General features: G+C 49.4%; 1 protein-coding gene across 1 annotated transcript in view; it reads right to left on the reverse strand.

Annotated features, from left to right (window-relative positions):
- EIF3A (eukaryotic translation initiation factor 3 subunit A) overlaps positions 1–20171 on the reverse strand; it is an 812143-nt gene that overhangs the window by 456251 nt on the left and 335721 nt on the right. The window lies entirely within an intron of this gene.

The following is a 20171-nucleotide window of genomic DNA, read 5'->3' on the forward strand; positions in this document are numbered from 1 at the left end:
TACTATGTTAAATGGCTGGTGGCAGTGTTTAATTTTTCCTACCATTGTGCTTTTCTACCGCAGGCTGAACCCTCAGCTGCAGTACAGCACCCACGGGTGACGATTTTGTTAAAAAAGCCCCAGTCTTCTTTTTTCAACATTTTCTGTGAGGGGTCTTTCTTGGCTTTTACTCTGCACGCCAAACCAGGTTTGACCCCTTTGTTTTGTTTTTGGCGGGCTTCAGTACTGAAACCCGCCTCTGGCTCCAGTGTCTCTGCAAGGGCAGGAAGTGAGGCAGATGACCGAAACTCCTGTCCTTTGTGTCCGTCCATGATTACCTGAATGCACCCAGCCCTGATTGCGAGTGACAGCTAGGATGTGCATGAAAGGGAGAAACTTGCTCAACAGGCGAGGCTTCTTGGACAGAGGACAGAGTCGATCACTGGGAAGTACATCCCGAAGAAACCGTGAACAAAGCTTGCTGCCTCCTCCTGGACCATTGAACTGCCTAATGAAGCCCTGCTGCTGTGCTGAAACTCCCTTTTCCAATCGACAAGAGAAGCTCTGGGGAAAGGAGGAAAAAAAAAAAAACACTTCCCTTGGGTTAGTGGGACCACCTAACCACCAGACTAACTTTGCTGAAAGACCTTCCCCATCTGGCTGTACTGCTTTGGAGTTCGTCTCTGTAGTTGGTCCCACTAACCCGCAAAGGAAGAAGTCGTCCCTTCCGGAGCTTCTCTTGTCGATCAGAAGGAACAAGTTACTTACCTGCAAGTGTTCTCCAGCATGGGTCTGGCATGGATTCACATGCTCTTGAATATTCCCTGTCGTTTCGTTGGGAATCCTTGGTAAAAGAAAAATCAGTCTCACTTCTGAACTGTCTTTCTCCTAACAACCAATCACTGAGCTCTGGGTTATATTGCCCCCAGTCAATGACCGCCCTCTACCTAAGCCCCTCCTCAGGCAGCCATCTTCAGATTTGGTAGCACGTAAAGTGGCAGTAGGAAAAAGACTAGCCGCAGAGGGGTAGGTGGGAGGGTTCGCATGTGAATCGATGCCAGACATGCTGGAGAACAGTTACAGGTAAGTAACTTGTTCCTTCTCCAGCATGGGGTCTGGCATGGATTCACATGCTCATGAATAAATAGCAGTACACACGTGCACAACCACGGGTGTTGGCAATGCACAACAGAAGCAATATCTTACCTTCTCACCTGACTCAACCTTCAAGCAAACATGTAGCGCAGCACTGCTTGGCTGACTCTGGACTCCTCAATGGAATCCCTTGCGACAGTAGAACTTCGTGAAGGTGTGTGTCGACCTCCACGTAGCAGCCCTGCAGATGTCCAACAGGGGCACACCAGACAGGAATGCTGTTGTAGCAGCGATCGCTCTGGTGGAATGGGCTCTCTGACGGCCAGACAGCGGTCTGTTTGCCAACCGGTGACAATGAGTGATACAGCCGGAGAGCCACCTGGAAATGGAAGCCTTTGACAGGGCCTTCCCATGGTTCACAAGACCAAATTTCACAAAAAAGGTGAGGTTTTCCAGAAACTCTACGAGCGGGTCCTTTAACTTCAACGCTCGAGCCACATCCAGCGAGTGCAAAGTCCTTTCAGCCGGTGACAAATGCGTCGGAAAAAACACAGGTAACACCAAGGGTTTGAGGTGAAATTCTGACGCCACCTTGGGCATGAAGGAGGGTTGCGTCGCGCAGCACAACCCTCGTCTCGTGAAAAGTCAAGTAGGGCTATTGCATTACAGGTCCTGGATCTCAACTACTCGTCTTGCAGAGGTGATGGCCACGAGGAAAGCCGTCTTGCAGGACAGGAACTTAATCAGCTCGAATGGGGGCCCCCCATGAGCCTAGTCAGCACCACGTTGAGTTCCCGGAATGAACGAATGGAACAGTCCTTTGATGAATTCCTTCACTAGGCGGTGCGACCAAAGAGAAGACCATCCTGCAGACCCGGTGTAGCGGGAGATAGCAACCAGATGCACCTTGAAGATGCCTGCGCCAGCCCCAACTTAGCAAAGACTTGGGGAGGGGGGGGGGCCTGTGGCCTTCAGATGGTTAATCTTCTGCTACCGGCAGCAAGTCACAAAACTATTCCATTTGTGTCCATAACGACGCCCTGGCTTTGGCGAGGACCTCCATTCAGTCCTCAGGCAATTCGTAACCACTGAACCCTACTGCTGCAGGAGCCAGGTATTCGGGCTCAGTGATCCGTGGTCATGGTGCAGGATTGCGCCTCATTCCCTGGCGAGAAGATCTGCGACAATGGCAGCTTGACTGGAGGGGACACAGACATGCTGAGATGGTCCTGGTACCAGATTTGCCTCAGCCATGCTGGCGTGACTCGGATCAACCTGCACTGGCTCTGTCTGAGTTGACTGATGACTCATAGTAGGAGTGGCAACGGAGGGAACGTGTACAGAAACAGGCCTTACCAAGGGAAGGAGGCGGCGTCCCCACACTCCCCGGCTGTGAGGATGGGGGACCTACTGGCGAACCTTCGGCACTTGGTGTTAGTCAGAGTCACAAACAGATCGATATGTGGACTGCCCCACCTGAGGAATATCCTGCCAAAACTCCCACTCGTGGCAAGAGCGCAGCTCTCTGCTGAGCGAGTCGGCAACAGTTTTTTTTATTCTCGCCAGGTGAAAAGGAATGAGGAACATCCCCTGGGCAACCACCCAGTGTCAAAACCTGCGCATCCTTGGAGAGCCCGGGATCTGGTGCCCCCCCTGCTTCCGGATGTAAAAAACATGGTAATGTCCGTGAAGACCCTCACCACTTTGCCCTTGAGCGATGGAAGAAATTACTTCAGGGCACAAAACACAGCCCGTAGTTCCAAGTCTGTTAAGGAGAATTCAGACATTTTCTAATTCCTCTCTACCGAGACCCCCAGCTCTTTTGCTGGACTTTAGGACTTTTAATTCCTAACCTGGAGAGAGTGAGATCTCTTTCCCACTCGTGTATTTTTTCAGTGATTTATACTCGGTTTCTTTTGACTTTGCAGTCTGACAAACTCAATAGGTATCATCTTTGCATTGTGACACACCGCACCTTCAGTGCAGTGGCACTGGGAAGTCTCAGATTTCCCAAAGGTTTAAATACCTTCTCTTGGTGAAACTACTGTTTCCAAGAGCAGTGAAGTGAAATTGACTTTACTTACAACTGGTAACTTTCTAGACCCAGCACACACTATCTTATCATAGGGTGCTGGAGGGATTGTTTCTCATGTAAAAATGAGATGTTACCCTTTCTACAATTTATGTCTGGTGGCAGTGGTTTACTTTTTACTACCATTGTGCATTTGTACGGCGGGTTGCGTTGCAGCTGCAGTAAGGCACCCATGGGTGCCCATTTTGTCAAAATGGCCCAGTCTTTTTTTTGCCATTTCATTGTGGAAAGGTCCTTCTTGAGATTTACTCTGCATGCCAAACCAGATTTGGTCCCATTGTTCGCTTTGCCTTTGGTGGGATTCACGAGTGAAGCCCGCCTCTGGCTCCAGGGTGTCTGGGGTAGGCAGGAAGTGAGGCGTGCCTGAAGCTCCCTGTGCTTAGTCTCCTAAAAGACCCAAATGCACTCCGATTGGCTAGCTGACTGTCGGCAACGACAGCCACCCTGCTGGGTGACTGATAGCTAGGCTGGAATGAATGGGAGAGAACTGAATAAAAGGTGAGGCTTTTGGCTTGTTTATTGATTTGTAGGGCGCACCGGATCCAAAGGTAACTGGGCGCAACATGGTTTAACAATACTTGAAGCTTGTTACATAGAATGAATTTACAGAGAAGAGTAGTTACAATGGCATGACAGTTATACATAAATGGGGCTTGTTACAAGAGATATAGTTATAGTGAAGAAGCTGTAATGGCATGATAGGCAATAAGGATAGGCAAAATAAGCATACAGCAGTGGAGTAGGCCTGTACAGAAAGCACAGATTGTGAAGGGTCCAGAGTGATCAGTTGCCATTCGAATGCAGCCAGTTCAGTGTGTTGAGCCTGAAACTCGGGTAATATTGGTCAACTCTAGGTGCTATGGGTAGGGCGTGCCAGGATTGGGCAGCTTTCACAGGAGCCCTGTGGAACACTGCATGTGGTTTGGATAGGGTCAGCCGATGAAGAGAAAACTCGCATTGTTCTATTATCAAGGAAGGACTGGCCCCATGCCATCACGCCCGTAGAGAAATGGGCTGCCGTGGCCAGGTGTTTGCATAGGACTCCATAGTCGACCAGGTCAAAAGCTGCCGACAAGTCAAGTAAAAGTAGCATGGCGGTTTTCCCTTGGTCCCCAAGTTCGTCAATTTGCGTTTTAGGTCAATAAGTGCTGTTTCCGTGTCATGTTTGGGCCTAAAGCCGGATTGGTGTGAGCCAAGAAGGTGGTTGGTTTCTAGGTATTTCTGAATTTGTAAGTATGCAACTGTCAATGATTTTAAGGAGAAAGGGCACCAGGTAATGGGCCTGTATTTGGTGAGAATTGATGGGTCCAGCAATATTTTAGCAGAGGTAGTACCCATGATTGTTTAAGGGTGCCTGGGACCATATTTGTTGTATTTGGGCAGGGCAGCTGACACCCTGACAGAAGGTTTCAAGAATTGAATGATTTTTTCTGTTTCCAAGATGGACATTTTGGTGAAGCTAAAGTGTGCCGGGCAGCTAGTGGACTCCAAGGACTCTGGGGGGTTAGAGAGTTGAGGTGTGGTGTGTTGGAAAGGCTTTTGTATTGGCAATCTTAGTTTGGAGAGTGGATATTTTTTTGTTTAGCGCATTCTGAATGCTGGTGCACCAGAGTTTTTCCTTAGGTATGGTGTCTGGAGGATATGGGGATTCCAATTCCCAGAGGATCAGGAAGAGTTCCCTGGTAATGGAATTGGAAATTCTTGTATTGTATAGGTATTTTTTGTGTGGATAAGTCCTTTTTTGTAGTTGTTCGCAAAGTTCGTCAATGGCGTCTTATTTTCCTCTGTCGGGGTGTGGTGCTGTAAGGTTTCCAATTTCCTTTTCAGTAGTCTATGGTTTTTGAGGTGAGGGGTGATCCATGTATTGGTGTGCTCGTTGTTTGCTTTTACGCATTTTACATGGCGCAATAGCGTCTAACCCTTTAGACCGTGTTGATGAACACTTCCACTAGGATAGTGGGGTCAGTGTTATTTGGGAGGGAGTTCAGTGATGGAAGCATAAGGGGGAGTAACTTATCTGGCGTGTTATTCTTTTTTACTTCTGGTTGGAAGTGGTGGGGCCATAATAGTGTCTTTCGCTGCTTGTTTATCTAGTGTGAGAGAGAAATCAATCAGGTGATGGTCCGTCCAGGATTGTTGGGTTACTTTAGTGATCTTGGTCTCGCAATTCAGGTCAGCCATCCAGTCGAGGATCCTCCCTTTGGTATGGGTTGGTACAAGGGCTTTTTTGGGAAAGTCCATGTTCAGATGGCGTCAAAAGTGCCTGGGCACGTTTATCCTCCGGATCATTGAACCCCAAGTTAAAATCTCCTAGGATTAGTAATTGCGAGGAGTCTTTAGCATTATTGGCAAAAAGGCTGGGCATGTCCTCTTCAAAGGTGTCATGGGCACCTAGGGGTCTATATATCAGAATGATTAGGGTGCGGTGGTTGGAGATGGGCAGTTTTGCCATGAGTAGTTTGCAAGATTTATCTGGAGGTGGGGGCAGGAGTCCAATTTCAAGATTAGTTTTAGCTATGATGGCTAGGCCACTTACTCTAGAGTTGGGTCTGTCTGTTCTAAGGATTTGATAGTTTTCAGGGATTGCCAATGGAAGGGTATGGCCTGATGCATCATGCAACCAGGATTCAGTGACTGCAAGGAAGTCCAGGTTATCTGTGGATAGCAGGTCTGCTATTTCAGTGGAATGTGCCACAATGGATTTTTCATTAATTAGCGCTCCAGTTATAGTGGAGGTATTGTTTAGCTCCTGGGGTTTGGATTGGGCGTTACTTTTTGCATGAGGAAGTTTGTGAGAAACGTGGAATGGGGTTTTAGTCATGGTCTTGGAAGGCAGAGTCGACCACTGGAAGAAGTAACTGAAGAAGAACTTGAAGAGGACGCCTGCTACAACTCCTGGACCGTTGGTATGCCCGGTGAAACCCTGCTGCAGTGCTGAAACTCCAAATTCGTATAGACAAAAGCCCCTGCAAGGACGACTTCTCCCCTTGAGTTGGTGGGACCAATCAACTCCAAAGTAAGCCACCTGGACATCCTTCTCAGAGCTGGTAGAATTTCCACAGAGTTGCTGCTGGAAACCGTATAGCCAGGGAGAGGAACACCAGATTGCGTGTGTTGCTTTTATGATGGCCTAGAACTTTTGGAAGATACTCTGGACTCCCAGGAAGCAGGACTGACTGAGCCTAAGCCCACTCAACAGAGTGCGGGTCCCCCAGAAGCAGGAACCGCAGTGTTGCTATTTGCGGAAGACGCGAGTAGCTGAAACCCTGAACAGCCACTGATTTGAAAATTGCTGGTTGAGAACAGTGACTGTCCCATTGGAGTGCAAGAGTCCCCAGAAGTCCTCCCTCTTTTCCCCACGACTGAGGCCCAGGAACAGTGAGATCTGAAGAGCTGCTCAGGAACAGAAGTCATCTGCTGCATTTTTTCTTCAATACAAAAGGTACTGTAAAGTCTACGAGAATTTACCTCTCACTGTAGAATTGCTTGCATCTTCTACTACTCAAGTCTAATCAGCTTGTGGCCCTACATTTAATTCTTCCTTTCTTCAAAGGCTTCTAAAACATTGTGCAAAGACTTTTCTACTTACCTACCAGAAGTGCTTCATCCTATATAAGACTTTTGCCCATTGACTTTGGATTAGCCTGTCGCACTGAATGACTTCGGGGATCCAAAAGTATTTGCCTGCTTAAGAATATTTGTGGTCTCTTGTTCTAATAATCGTTTCCTTTTACCAACTTCTAACAGTATTCTAAATGCCAACAGTAAGATATTAATGTCCCCAGCACCCTAGCTATTGAAGTCACCTGAGGGTGTAGGTTGTGTCTGTTGGCCATCCCGAAAGGGTCTTTACTGATTTAGAAACTAAGAGTACAGTATTGAAGTGTATCTGGGTGTTACTGTTATATTGCTCCCTTCTGAAGGCTTATTCTAACTGATAGATAAATTAATAATTGCTTATTCAAGAAACCTTGTTTCTAAGAGTTTATTTGAACACTTGTCCATGTGAATCTCTAACTCCCCTACAGCTCACATTGACCCCTCTTGAGATGAGCCTGGCTGCTCAACATGCTACCAAAACTGTAGTCCAAGCTTATACCAAAGGTTGGGTTTTCTATGCCTGTAGTGTGTAGTGCACCCAAAGGGTACTGCATACAAGCTTTGCCTAACAGTCCCTTTGTTTGTTTTGCCTTTGATGGGATTCACGAGTGGAGCCCGTCCCCCTCTGGCTCCAGTATGTCTGGCAGGGGCATGAAGTGAGGGAGGAATCCGAAGAACTTGGAAGAGACGCCTGCTGCAACTCCTGGACTGTTGGATTGCCTGGTGAAGACCTGCTGCTGTGCTGAAGCTCCAAATTCGCCTCAACTTGAGAAGCCCTGCAAGTATGACTTCTCCCCTCGAGTTGGTGGGACCAATGAACTCTAAAGTGAACTGGTTTGAACCTCCTCTCGGAACTGGCTGTACTTCCACTGTTGCTGGAACCAAAGTGCCAGGGAGAGGAACACCAGATTGTGTGCGTTGCTTTTAAGTCGACCCGAGAGCCAGGAAAATCCTCCGGACTTCCCTGAAGCAGGACTGACCAAGCCTGAGCCACCTAAACAGAGTGCTGGACCCTAGATGTGAGGAAAGCCTGAAGTGTTATCCGAGCTCCGCAGTGTTGCTATTTGCTGTCAGACACGACGAGCTGAAACCACGAAATGCCGCTGAATTGGAAGTTTGCTCATTGCTGCCACTGACCTTCCCACTGCAGTGCACGAGTCCCCAGACATCCTCCCTCTTGTCCCCACGACCGAGGCATAGGAAAAGGCACTGCAGAGCTGTACAGGAACAGAAGCCAGCTGGAACCAATTCTTCTAACCAAAAGGTACTGTAAAGTCTAAGAATATACCTCTTGTTGTGTAGCCATACTTGCTCTCAGTTGAGACTTGTCTTGGTTGCCCTTGCAGAGTTGCTTAAAGCTTAAAAATTTCTAAAAACATTGTGCAAGACTTACTTACCTGCAAAGATGATCTTCAGCACCTCTAGACTTTGCACAACTAACATTGGCTGTCCTGGCTTCCTGAGGGACTCTTCTTACCCCCGACTCTGTGCCTTTACCTTTCCCCCAGAAAAGGGTTAAATTTACTTGACATTGGAAGGTTTAAAAAGTACTTCCCCGTTTATGAATTATTTGTTAACCTTTGTTTTATTCACATATCTAACCTTTGCACCAAACTCTGTATTGCTCCAAATATACTAGTGATAAATCAATGTCCACAGTGTCCTAGCTATTTAAGTCACCCGAGGGTGTAGGAAGTGTGTGCCATCCCCAATGGGTATCATCTGATTGAGAAACTAAGAGTTGGTTTTGAATTGTATTATAATCGCTATACGTTTTACTCCCTTGTGAAGAAGGCTTATTCAACAGACTTAAATTAATTATTTAATCAAGAAACCTTGAGTGTAAGTGTTTATTTGAATAACTGTCACTGAAACGGATACAACCCTACTGCTCACATTGACCCCTCTGGTTAGGAGCCTGGCTGCTCAGCCACACTACCAAGCTGTGTAGTACAGATTTATACCAAAGGGTGGGTTCTTATTGCCAGGAGGTCATTGTTGCTGTAGTCTTCCAAAGGGTGCTGCACACCATCTTGCTTAAAAAGGACGTTTATGTGTAGCACCTTCTCCTCCGACCGCCACAGGCCTCTGGCGAGAAGCCGTGCAGTGAGAGCTCCCCATTCCTCCAGGGAAGCGTCAGTCGTGACCGTCTCCTGGTACAGGGGGTTCTGGAAATCTGTGCCCCCGGCCATGTTGGAGTGCATGCCCCACAACCGTATTGCTTGACTGAACTCATCGAGCACAATCCAGTCCTTGAAGTTTCCGGACACCTGGATCCAACGGGAGTCCAGGAATTCCTGGAGCTGTTGCATCCATAACCTGCACAGCCGGATCAGGTAGATACAAGACGGCATCAGGCTGAGTAGCGACTTGATGGTCCTCACTGTTGCAATCTTCAGTGGAAACAGCCGTTGCACCTTGCCCAAAATGGCTGCTATCCTCTCCTTCGACTGGGTTGCCAGGCAGGATCCAGTGTTGAAACTGGATCCCAGTAACAGCGCGTCATGCGATGGAGTCAAGCAGGACTTTGCATAGTTTACCAAGAACCCCAGATCCGTCAGCAGCCGGACAGTCCTCAGTGTGATCGACTGCGATGCCCCTTGACCTGGCCATGACGAGGCAGTCGTCAAGGTATGGGTACACAGGTTATGTTAGTTGGCATTTATATAGCGCCTTATGTATCATTGGTATGACGTCACAGCGCTGGTAGGTTGAACGCCTTTGGGAACCGTAGTTCAGGTCAATAGAGAAAGTGTCGTGGGTGCACCGGCTATCTGTGCAGCTGGTGTGGTTGTTGGATGATGGCTGCTTTATAGTGATGGGTGTGGTGCTGATGAAATCAGTTGGATGTGTTCAGTCTGGTGGGTGGACACCTAGAATGGGTTCTGGCTGCGTTATGCCGGAGGAACGCCTAAACTAGCCGGAACGTGCTCAGCTAGCTGTGTTTTATTAGGGTGATGAGGTGTTCGGGGGGGTCGTGTTTGTATGAGAACAGCTGTGCCGAATTTGTCATGGTATAGCTGTGTTCTAGTTGAATGATGGTGTATAGATCAGAGTAAGCATAATGCTGTGATATGGTGGATATCAGTACAAGTGCCTGCCTGAGACCGGGGACGTGAGCAGGACAGTGGGAAGGTACATAGCTACATATATACATATAACGAGAGGATGGATAGGGGTATATATGGGCTACAGATACAAACCGATACTGGTACATGGCATATATAGGCGATACAGATATTCGGTAGCTTCATGGTGAACAGGTGTCTCCATCCGCACTATTTGCACCATCCGTATCATCCATAACATCTGTGCCATCCATAACACCTGCAGCATATGCACCGTCAGTTCCATCCGTTCACTCCGTCCGTTCACATTGTGGGTTTCATCCGTTCCATCCACTATCCACACTTCCACCTGCACCAGCTGTTTCATCCGCACGTTCCGTCTGTATAACCGTTCCACCCCCTCCGTCCGTTCCACCCCCTCCATCCGGCTTGTGGAAGCACGGTGAGCGGGTATAGGGGTGATGAACGTTCACTCATCAGTTCAGTTCATCCGCTTCATCCCCAACCTGTGGTTGGGAGCTGAGGTTTTGAATGTCAGGCTAATTCCATTGTGTTTTTTGGAAGTTTCATGCGCATCTTTAGGGTGATCATTGGAGTTATGGGAAGAGCCATGTTCTTAGTAGCTTCCGGAATGACAAATAGTCATTGTGTCAGATGTGAGGGGAAAGTGAGTGCCAAAGAGGGGCCAAGGCTGAGGACGAGGATCCTCCAATCCTGACAGAGTTGGTGGTTGGGATCACCAGGAGTGCCGAGCTTGATTTTAGGGTGTGGTAAGGTTTACGTTTGTCTTTTAGGTATATAGGGCCTGTCTTGTGCAGTGCTCGCTAAGTGATGCAGAGTCTTGAAAGTGGCCCTTTTTCCAATTGGGAGCCAGTACAGAGTTCTGAGATCTGGAGAGGTGTGGTCTCTTGGGCCCAGTGCTAGAAGCAATTTGGCAGCAGAGTTGTGTGCTCTTTGTAATTTAGTATGCCCAGACTCCGAGGTAGAGGGCGTTAGCATAGTCCAATCTTGGTAATACAATGGACCTAACAGCAGCAACTTTGTTCGGAAATGAGAGGTAGGGAAAAATGCGTCTGAGAATTTTGAGATGGCAATGACAAGATTTGGAGACATTGTTGATTTGGCGAGAGAAGGATAGGTCCGAGTCTAGAGTTCATCAAAGGTTTTTTACTGTGGGGGAGGGGGTTGGAGCTTGGCCCATGGATGGGGGCCAGGCTAGAGGGCGGGGGAGAAGCTCAGTGTTACCACACACCATGATTTCAGTTTTAGTGGGGTTTAGGAGGAGGTGGTTTTTAGTCATCAACCGTCTATATCAAGGAGGCAAGCTGCAAGGTCGGGCTGGAAGTTGGGGTCCGAGTTGAGGAGCTTCAGGATGATGTGTATCATCCGCATAGTTATAGCGCAGGATGTTGTGTGGGCGGACGATTCCAGGGAGGGTGGAGAAATAGAGGTTGAATAGGAGGGCTGATAGACATGCTCTTTGTGGTACTCCAGTATTGAAAGGACGTGGGGCCGAGGAAAAAGTGGACAGTTGGGTTATTTGTTTCCTGTTGAAGAAGCAGATGATCCATTTGAGAGCAGTTCCACGGATTCCTAGGGAGGGGAGGCGATCAAGTAGGATTGAGTGGTTGACTGTCGAACGCGGCAGAAAAGTCTAGGAGGATTAGTGCAGCACATCCTGCAGAGTCAGTAGTGATTTTAAGATTGTCCCAGATTGAGGCCAGAGTGGTTTCTGTTCTGTGTCGTGGTCTGAACCCTGATTGGGTGTGATGCAGGAGGTTGTTGGATTCCACCAAGGCGTTTAGTTGGCTGTAAGCAGTTTGATCGATGAGTTTTGCAAGGAATCTGGTGTTCGAGATGGTGCAGTAGTTTTTGGGGTCGAGGGATGGGTTTTTAAGGAGAGGTATGCTGTAATTTTGAAGGCGTCTGGGAAGATTCCAGAGCTGATGAGGGAGTCGTTTAGAATGGTTCTTGCATATTCTCCTGCGCAGGTGGAAGAGAACATTTGAGGACTGAGGCGGGGCAGGGGTCAAGGCGGGAGCCAGAGGGTTCGAGGCAGAGAGAAGGACGAGAAATTAATCTCTGGAGATTGGTTTGAAGGAGTCGAAAATGGGTGCGGTTGTGGTTGGAAGGGCCGGCGGATTTTGTGGCGGTGAGAGGAGGTCCAGTTTGTTGTTAAGAGGCTGTTCCATCGAGAGCGGTGGAGTAGAAATGCAGCGAGAGTGAGTCGAGAGTGAATGAGAAGGGCAAGATTGGGCAGAGGTACAGGATGGTTTGACAAACTCTGAAATTATTTTGTGGAGCTCCTTGCTGGGGGTTTTACAGTTGTGAATCAGTTTGTTGTAATGGGCTTTTTTGGCTTTCCGGATTTCAGCTTTATAGTAGCGATGGTGCAAGGCTAGGTTGGATCTACTCAGGTTGGTTTTTCTTTTCCACCATTTGCGTTCTAGGGATTTATTTTGCTGTTTCGCAATCTTCAGCTCAGGAGTAAACCATTTGGGATGAGGACAGGGCGTGGGGAGGAGCAGCAGGAGGGGGTTAGTGAGTTATTGAGCCAAGAGTCAAAGCTATTGATGGTTAAGGGTTCGTCACAGGGGTGTATGAGGGCGATCTGAGAAGGAGTGCTTCGGCAAGGTCGGGAAGAATCTTGTTTCTTCCAGCATTTGCGGTGGCTGGTTCAGGGATGGACGTGGGGGCAGGAGAGGGGATGAAGAAGTGATCGGACCAGATGAGGTATATGGGGGGGCTAGGTGCATCTTGTGTGAGCTGAAGATGGCGTCTAGGGTGTGTCCTTTGGTATGGGTTGGGCCGTTATGTGAAGGGAGAGGTTAAGCGCATCCAGGCAGTTGACTAGAGTGGGTCATGGGGTTGGTCGCAATGTCTAGCCAGATATTAAAGTCTCCTAGAAGGGTGAGAGAGGGGTGGTTTACTTGGATGGTGGCTATAGAGTCAGAGGTTGGTTGTGAAATTTCCGTCATAGCCGGGAGGTCTGTAGATTAGGAAGCTATGGGAGAATTGACGGGGTGGGGGTTTGAGTGAGTTAAACAAGAATTAATTTGCAGGAGGGAGTGGAGGCCTGGGAGTCGACGAGTGAGACGGCGAAATGAAATTTGAAACCAACAGCAATGTCGCCTCCTCTAGAGGGTCTGTTGAGTGGAATGAGGGAGTATTCGGGGGGGGCTTCATGAGCAATAGGGGCAAATTAGTCAGAGAACCAGGTTTCGGTTATAAAGACTAGGTCAGGATTGTCAGAGGAGAGGTCAAAGATGCTGTGTGAGCGGGCATTAAAAAGGATGCATCTGACTTCTAAGAGAAGGGTTGTCCTTGCGGTAGTAGGGTTGAGGGAGGGGGGAGTTGCAGGCGAGGGAGGGTTGTGAAGGGAGGTTGAAGGGCGGGGCTAGGTTCTGGATGGTAGCTGGCTGGTTGATTTAGGGAACGATAAGGCAGGCGGAGGAGGGCATGAGTGGTGGGAGGACGGGGTTGGGTGGGCGTGTGCAGGTTGGTGGTAGGTTAGAGGGCAGGGTCGGTGGTTGGTTAGAGGACAGCGAGGGAGTAGGGGTTGGGAATCAGTGTGGAGCTCATGGGGTTGGTGAAGTTGGGTGCGCTGGGCGAGACGTCGAGGGAGAGGGGTTGGAAGAGGGGAGGGTGGTAAGGGAATGTGGAAGAGGGTAGGCGGAGGAGGGGTGAGGAGTAGAAAGTAAGATTGAGAACAGGATAGTTTTCTCTTTTCCAGAGGTTTTGGTGTAGTCTGTGTGTGAGAGAGAGTGGGGGGTCTGATGGAGATGAGGCCACAGTTCTTGCCAGGGCAAGACGTGCAGTACTCAGGGAAGAGAAGGGATATGGTGCGTGGGGGATGTTGGTGTCAAGGGGAGACAGGGCAGGGGACGGTGGGGGGTGTGGTTGGGCCTGCGCGTGCGGGCAGGTGGTTCGGTGTGGTGATGGGCGGTTCGATGGGAAGGGTGGATTATGTGGTTATGGGGGCCAAAGTGGGGTATGCTTGCAGGTGAGTGGGTGGGGGGTGTAGGAGACAGGTCTTTGGATGTCTGGAGAGCCAACGGGCTCCTCTGGCCTGGGAGTTGGTTAGAGGTAATGGTGGGTTCATGATGGTGGGTGGAGGGTGGGAGTGGATTCAAGGAAGGGGAGGTGGCAGGCGTGCCAGAGTGAGGCTTCGAGATTGGATTTAGATAAAACGGGTGGGGCCATGGCACACTATCTCAATGTGAGACTCAACAAAGTGAAGTAATTAGGGCACACTCAGTGATATTTGGGCACACTCAATGAGAAACTAAGCACAGTGAAACAATTGGGGTACATTTGGTGATATTTGGGCGGAGCTATCTAGAGGTGAGACAGCACGGTGATAAACAGTTGGGGTACACGCAATGATATTTGGGCACACTATCAAGCTGTGAAACTCAACACAGTGAAATTGTTGGGGTATACTCCGTGATGTCCCTTGCTCAATGATTGGGCACATTTTCAGTTCAGCTTTAGCACACTGACGCGATTAGGCACACTTGATGTTGGGAGCACAGTCTGGATGCAGGGTTCACTATAGTGATGTTATTAGGGTACAGATAATCGTTTGACCTTAAAATGTGCCTTTACGATGTAACAGTAAAACACAAGATTTTTAAGTAAGAGTGGTAGGGCTTTCTGGTAAGTAATTGCTTCAGTCCCCACCCTTGCCACACTTATTGGCTGGTGCTGGTTGACGGCAGGCTACTGGCTTCTTGCTTCTCCTGCAGATACGATCTGGAGCTGCCTCGTTGGAGCCGCCCTCTTGTCTTGTGCCCTTCGTGGCAGGGATGCATGGGCAGATGGTTGCCCTGGGAGGGCTGGTAATGGTTCTGGTAGTGCAGTCCTCTGGATCAATCAGAGCGGGGGTGGGGGTGGGCGGGTCGGTGGAACACGGAAGAGGGTGCAGGGTGGGAGCGGGGAGGGCAACTGGGGCACCAAGGGGCCTGAACAGAAGATGGAAAAGGCCCAGCAGTGGAAGCAGGGGGGGCAGCAACTGGGCCACTAGGCCCAGGGAGCAAGTTAGCCAATGGGAGCTGGGGTGCGGGTTGGGAGGCGGGAGGGAGAAGGAACACCAGGAAGTGGTTGCTAGAAGCGTAGGGACACAGGGCTCAAGTTCAGGTTTTTTTTAAATAGAGGTGGCAAAATGGGGTCGCTGGAAGCAGCTGCTCTCACCTGCTTCTGCTGGTAAGTGAATTCCCTGGAGTCTCAAATGGGCCGCCACCGGAGCCAGGCAATTCGTAAAGACTCTGGGAGCAGACTTCAGTCCAATGGGGAGAGCCTTGAACTGGTAGTGCTTCCATTGTACAATGGAGCGCAGGAACTTGCAGTGTTTTTCATGAATGGAGACGTGGAAGTACGCGTCCCATAGATCCAATGACAACAGAAAGTCTCCCTCCTCCAGTTGGCCGTGAACGTACTGCAACGTGACCATCCAGAATTTCTGAGACTATGTACTTGATGAGTCGTCGTAGATCGAGAAAGTGCCTCCAGCCTCGGTAGTCTTTCTTACTAGAAAGTATCTTGAGTAAACTCCGGAGCCCCAGAGTCGCTTCGTAACCAGCTCCATCACCCCTTTTCTAAACATGGCCCGTACCTCTAGCAGCAGCTGAGGGATGAGTTGTTCCTGCCGGGCCACCGGCGTTATATGCGGACACTGTCGCTAAAACTCCATAGTGTCCCGTGTGTGCGAGAGCGTCCAGCACCCATCGATCGGTGGAGAGGTTTTCCCACACACTGACTAAGTTGGCCAGCTGGCCTCCCAGCAGGGTGCAGGGGTCGGGCCGGACGTCCCAGCCGGTTCAGTTCTGCTTGGAGGTCGGTGTGCTGCCATGGGAGCCTAGACGACGGCGGCCACCTCCGAAGCACTTGGAACGACCCCTGTAGGCATCCTCAGTAATGGAACAGGAGGGTTGGCAGTAAGAGGATCATCCATCGCCGAAACTCTAATATCTACCCGACTTTCCTCCTAAGGGACGAAAGGACAGAGTGCTGTTGCAGCATGCCCAAGGGACAGGCTGTGTCGGTCTTGATGGCCTGAAAAAAAATTAATTGATGACCTTACCGAAAAGATTGTCGAACGGCATGCCCAAGACCCTCGTCTGGACCTCTTGCCTGAAGTCGATAGTTCAGCCAACCACAACGACAGAGGTAAACCCCGTTTCCCATCTGGCAGAACCCTGTGTCCACAATGTCCACTGCCACAGTGATTGCGTGGTCCGACGCCACCTCACCTTACTGAAAGGTCTCCATTGCCTCTACCCGCTTGTCCTCATGGAGGAAATCCAAGATCAGAGCCATCTTGTACCATGGCTCCTGGTCGTACCTGGCCAGTATTGCTAAGGCGCTGGCCGCCTTGACAGTCGTTGCTGCAGAGTAAATGACCTTCCATCGCACAGCGCCCAACTTCTTCCCCTCGCCGTTCCTTGGGGACAGAGGCAGACGACGGATTGGACGACTTATTTATAGCCACAGCCGAGACCACAGTCCAGCAATGGTTGTGACCACAGACATTTGAGTGCAGATTCCGGCACCCAGAATTCTTTTCTATCCGAGGCAGGTTTCTTCAACAGCACGAGCTGAACATCTCAGACTTCGTCCAGGAGCGGTACCGACAGAATGGTATTCCTTTACGCCTCCCAGCGCTGCTACAGGAAGCCCACCTTCTCTTCTGGGGTGAGCTGGAAAAGTTCCAATGCTTGTCGTCCGAGAATACATTCTGCAAACCGCAGCTGGTGCACAGCTTGAAGAGGGAAGCCCTGTTCTCCTCCGACATGATCAGTCACGGTGTAGGCCCGATGGCCTTCTGGAAACTTCCAAGAAAAACACTCAATTTGCCCTTGTGGGGCGATGAAAAATGCCAAAAACGGTTCCCTATTAAATCGGACGAAACGATGGAGCGCACAAGCTCGATTGAACAAAATAGGATTTTCCTAGCCAAAAGAAAAGCACAAAAAAAAAGTGAAACGTAGAAAGCTCGAAGGGGGAAACGCGAGGACTCTTAAACGTGCAGTAAAAATCAGAAGATGGCTGCCAGAGGAGGAGCTTAGAGAGCTCAGGGATCATTTATAGGAGAAATTAAGAATTTAAACTTTTCTTTACTGAGGATTCCCAGCCCGACAATGGGGACTATTCATGAGCATGTGAATCCATGCCAGACCCCATGCTGGAGAAGAGGAACATCTCTTGTCAGACGGCTCAGTGGCACAAGTTCGGCGCTTCTTTGGAGAGCGCTGGGATCAGGTGCCCCCCTGCTTCCTGATGTATAACATTGGGGTGGTGTTGTCCGTGAAGATCCTCACCACCTTGCCCTTCAGGGATGGAAGGAATGACTTTAGGGCCCAGATCACGGCCAGCAGCGCCATGATATTGATGTGTAGATCCTTCTCCTCCGGCAGCCGCAGGACTCTGACATGCAGACGTCCGATGTGGGCTCCCAAACCCTCCAGGGAAACGTCCATGGTGACTGTCTCCTTGTATGGGGGTTTTGAAACCCTGTGCCTCGGGCGACTTTGGAGTGTGCACCCCACTGACCAACGGAACTCCTAGTCGACAGGGATCTTGTCCGCAAAGCTTCCGGACACTTGTATCCAACGAGCTTCCAGATACTCCTAAAGAGGCTACATCTGCAACCTGCATAGGCCAGATAAGGTAGATGCACAAAGACATCATGCCGAGCAGGGATTTGATGGTCCGCACAATGGCGATCTTCAGTGACCACAGCCGTTGTACCTTCCCCAGCATGGCTGCTATCCTCTCCTTCGAGGGCGATGCTAGGCAGGAGACTGTGTTAAGCCTGGCTCCTAGGAATAGTGCGGATTGCGATGGTGTTGAGCAGGACTTCAGATAGTTAACGGAGAAACCCCAGATCCGTCAGCAGCCGGTCGGTCATCTGTGTTCCACAGGTGCCTCTTGAATTAGCCCGGATGAGCCAGTCATCAAGGAACGGGTACACGTGTAACCCTTGTGGACGTATATTGGCCACCACTGGTGCCAGGCACTTTGTGAACATCCTGGGAGCTGACTTTAGGCCGAAAGGAAGGCCTTGAACTGACGGTGCCTTCTTTGCAGCACAAAGCATAGGAACATTCGATGCTTCCTGTGAATGGGGACGTGGAAGCAGGTGTCTTCCAGATCCAGCGACGTCAAGAAGTCTCCTTCCTCCAGTTGGCCGAGAATGCTGCAACGGGACCGTCCTGAATTTTTGGTACTTGAGATGCCACAGGTCTAGAATGGGCCTCCAGCCCCCAGTCTTCCTTTTGACTAAGTATCTCATGAGCCCTGCAGTAGTCTTGGAACTAGCTCCATCACCACTTTAGCATGGCCCGTGCCTCCTGCAGGAGTTGAGGGATGTGCTGCTCCTGCTGGGTCACCAGAGGGATCTGCAGACACTTTTTCTGAAACTCCAGGGTATGTCCGTGGGTGAGAGTGTCCAGCACAATGTCGGTGGAGATCTTTTCCCAGTCACTGACAAATCCCTTCAGTAAGCCTCCCTCCGGGGTGCATCAGTGCCCCCCCCCCACCCCATGTCCTGGCCGGTTCAGTCCTGCTTCGGCACCTGCGTTCTGACTTGGGGGCCACAACAGCGCTGACCACCTCCACCGAAGGCCTCTGTAGGCCTCCTGGGTCGTGGACCAGGAAGACTGACGGTAAGACGAGGAGCCTCCACCAAAACCTTTCGTTGATCTGCCCAACTTTCTGCCAAAAGTGCGAAAAGAAGAACAGTGCTGTTGGAGTACTGCGGGCACAAGCTGTATCAGTCTTGATGGCATGCAAAGACTCGATGGCCTTCCCCAAGAGGTTATCCCTGAAGGGAATGTCCAGTACCCTCATCTGGTCCTACTGGCAGAAATCGGTGGCCTTCAGCCAGCCTAAACCACTAAGGCAGGCACCGGTGCCCATCTGCCAGAAACCGGAGTCAGCGATGTCCAGGGCCACCATGATTACTAAACCTTGCTGGAGGAGTACGATCGCCACCAGGCGCTTGTCAGGTAGGAACTCCAGAATAGGGGCCAGCTTGTACCACAGTTCCATGTTGAGCTGGGTGTTACCAAACAGCCCTTTAAGTTGAGTAGCGGTAACCTGGAGATAGATGGGGATGCAGATTTTATTCATACATCAATAATCAAGACAATAGTTTGGCAAAGTTCGTCTGTTTTAATGTCAAGTATCTAAAACGGAGTGCAACAAACATCAGCAATCGCTTGATAATCTGACTAACTACTTCATAAAAAAACTGTTCTTATAACCATAACTGGTAATAATCGATGTTGACCCGAGTCATTACCAAAGTCATCCTACGTGGCAAACTACAAAACCTAACGGGAGGTGGGATTGGTTCTAAGTAAATAACTTAGCATAGGTTCTATATCTGTATGGCGTAACAGAGAAATAATTGGATATTTAACTAAGTCCTCCCTTCAAAATGGCCACTATGAACATCACTAAATGTATGACGTCCCATTGGCTACACTAGCTATACCCAACTACGTGGTCCCCTACAATTGGTTGGCTTCTAACCCTCTTCGGTACTTTTCCATCTACGTTAGCAGCACGCAGACTGAACCAGGTGCGGGTGAGCTCGTTTTAGCACCAGCTTCCTACCAATTCCATCATCACCTCAATGGTCCAGTGTCAATTTGTGCTTTGAAGTTGGCCTTGAGTTTGTATTGTTCTCTGAGAATGTTTGAGTATGGGCACCAGTCGGCTTCCGTGCGTAGGAGTGATCATCTTGTCCGTCCAACTTTCTTCCATCACGTGACTGGACACCCAGAAATTGAGCCTTTTCGTGTATTTGATTTTATTCTTCTATAGTCCTGACATATTTTGTTTTTGCTTGACCTTTTTAAACAGCAGCTTCTGTTCTTTCACGTTAATTGTATCCAATGTCAGCCAATTCGTTTGATAAGACCTTGACTTTCTTGGCTCAGTAAAATCCTTTGCTGAAATTTTATTCGCTTTAATTCAATTGCTTTTCTTAACTGCGACCCTGAAATGAGGCCTTCTTGCTTTGTTCAGTACTGCTTATATGCGTAGTGGTATCTTCATCAGGTCTGTGGCATTGATCCCAAGATGTCACTTATCCTTGGTACTCTTTTTTCTTTATAAATCGTCTGCCTCGCTGGTCCGGTTATCTTTCTATATGGTGTTTAAAAATGTGTATGATGTCACCATTCATCCTAGTCATTTAGTTTGTTCAGCAATCTCATTCAAATGGCCATTATATTGTCTTGTATGCAGGTATGGATTCCTCAATGAGTACTTTACCTCCCATATTCTCTTAGGTATAGGTATTCTTAGGGGCACTGCACAGAGCCCAT

This window comes from Ambystoma mexicanum, chromosome 8, assembly GCF_040938575.1.
Source record: "Ambystoma mexicanum isolate Mex_15411 chromosome 8, UKY_AmexF1_1, whole genome shotgun sequence".
In the NCBI taxonomy this organism is placed as follows: Eukaryota; Metazoa; Chordata; class Amphibia; order Caudata; family Ambystomatidae; genus Ambystoma; species Ambystoma mexicanum.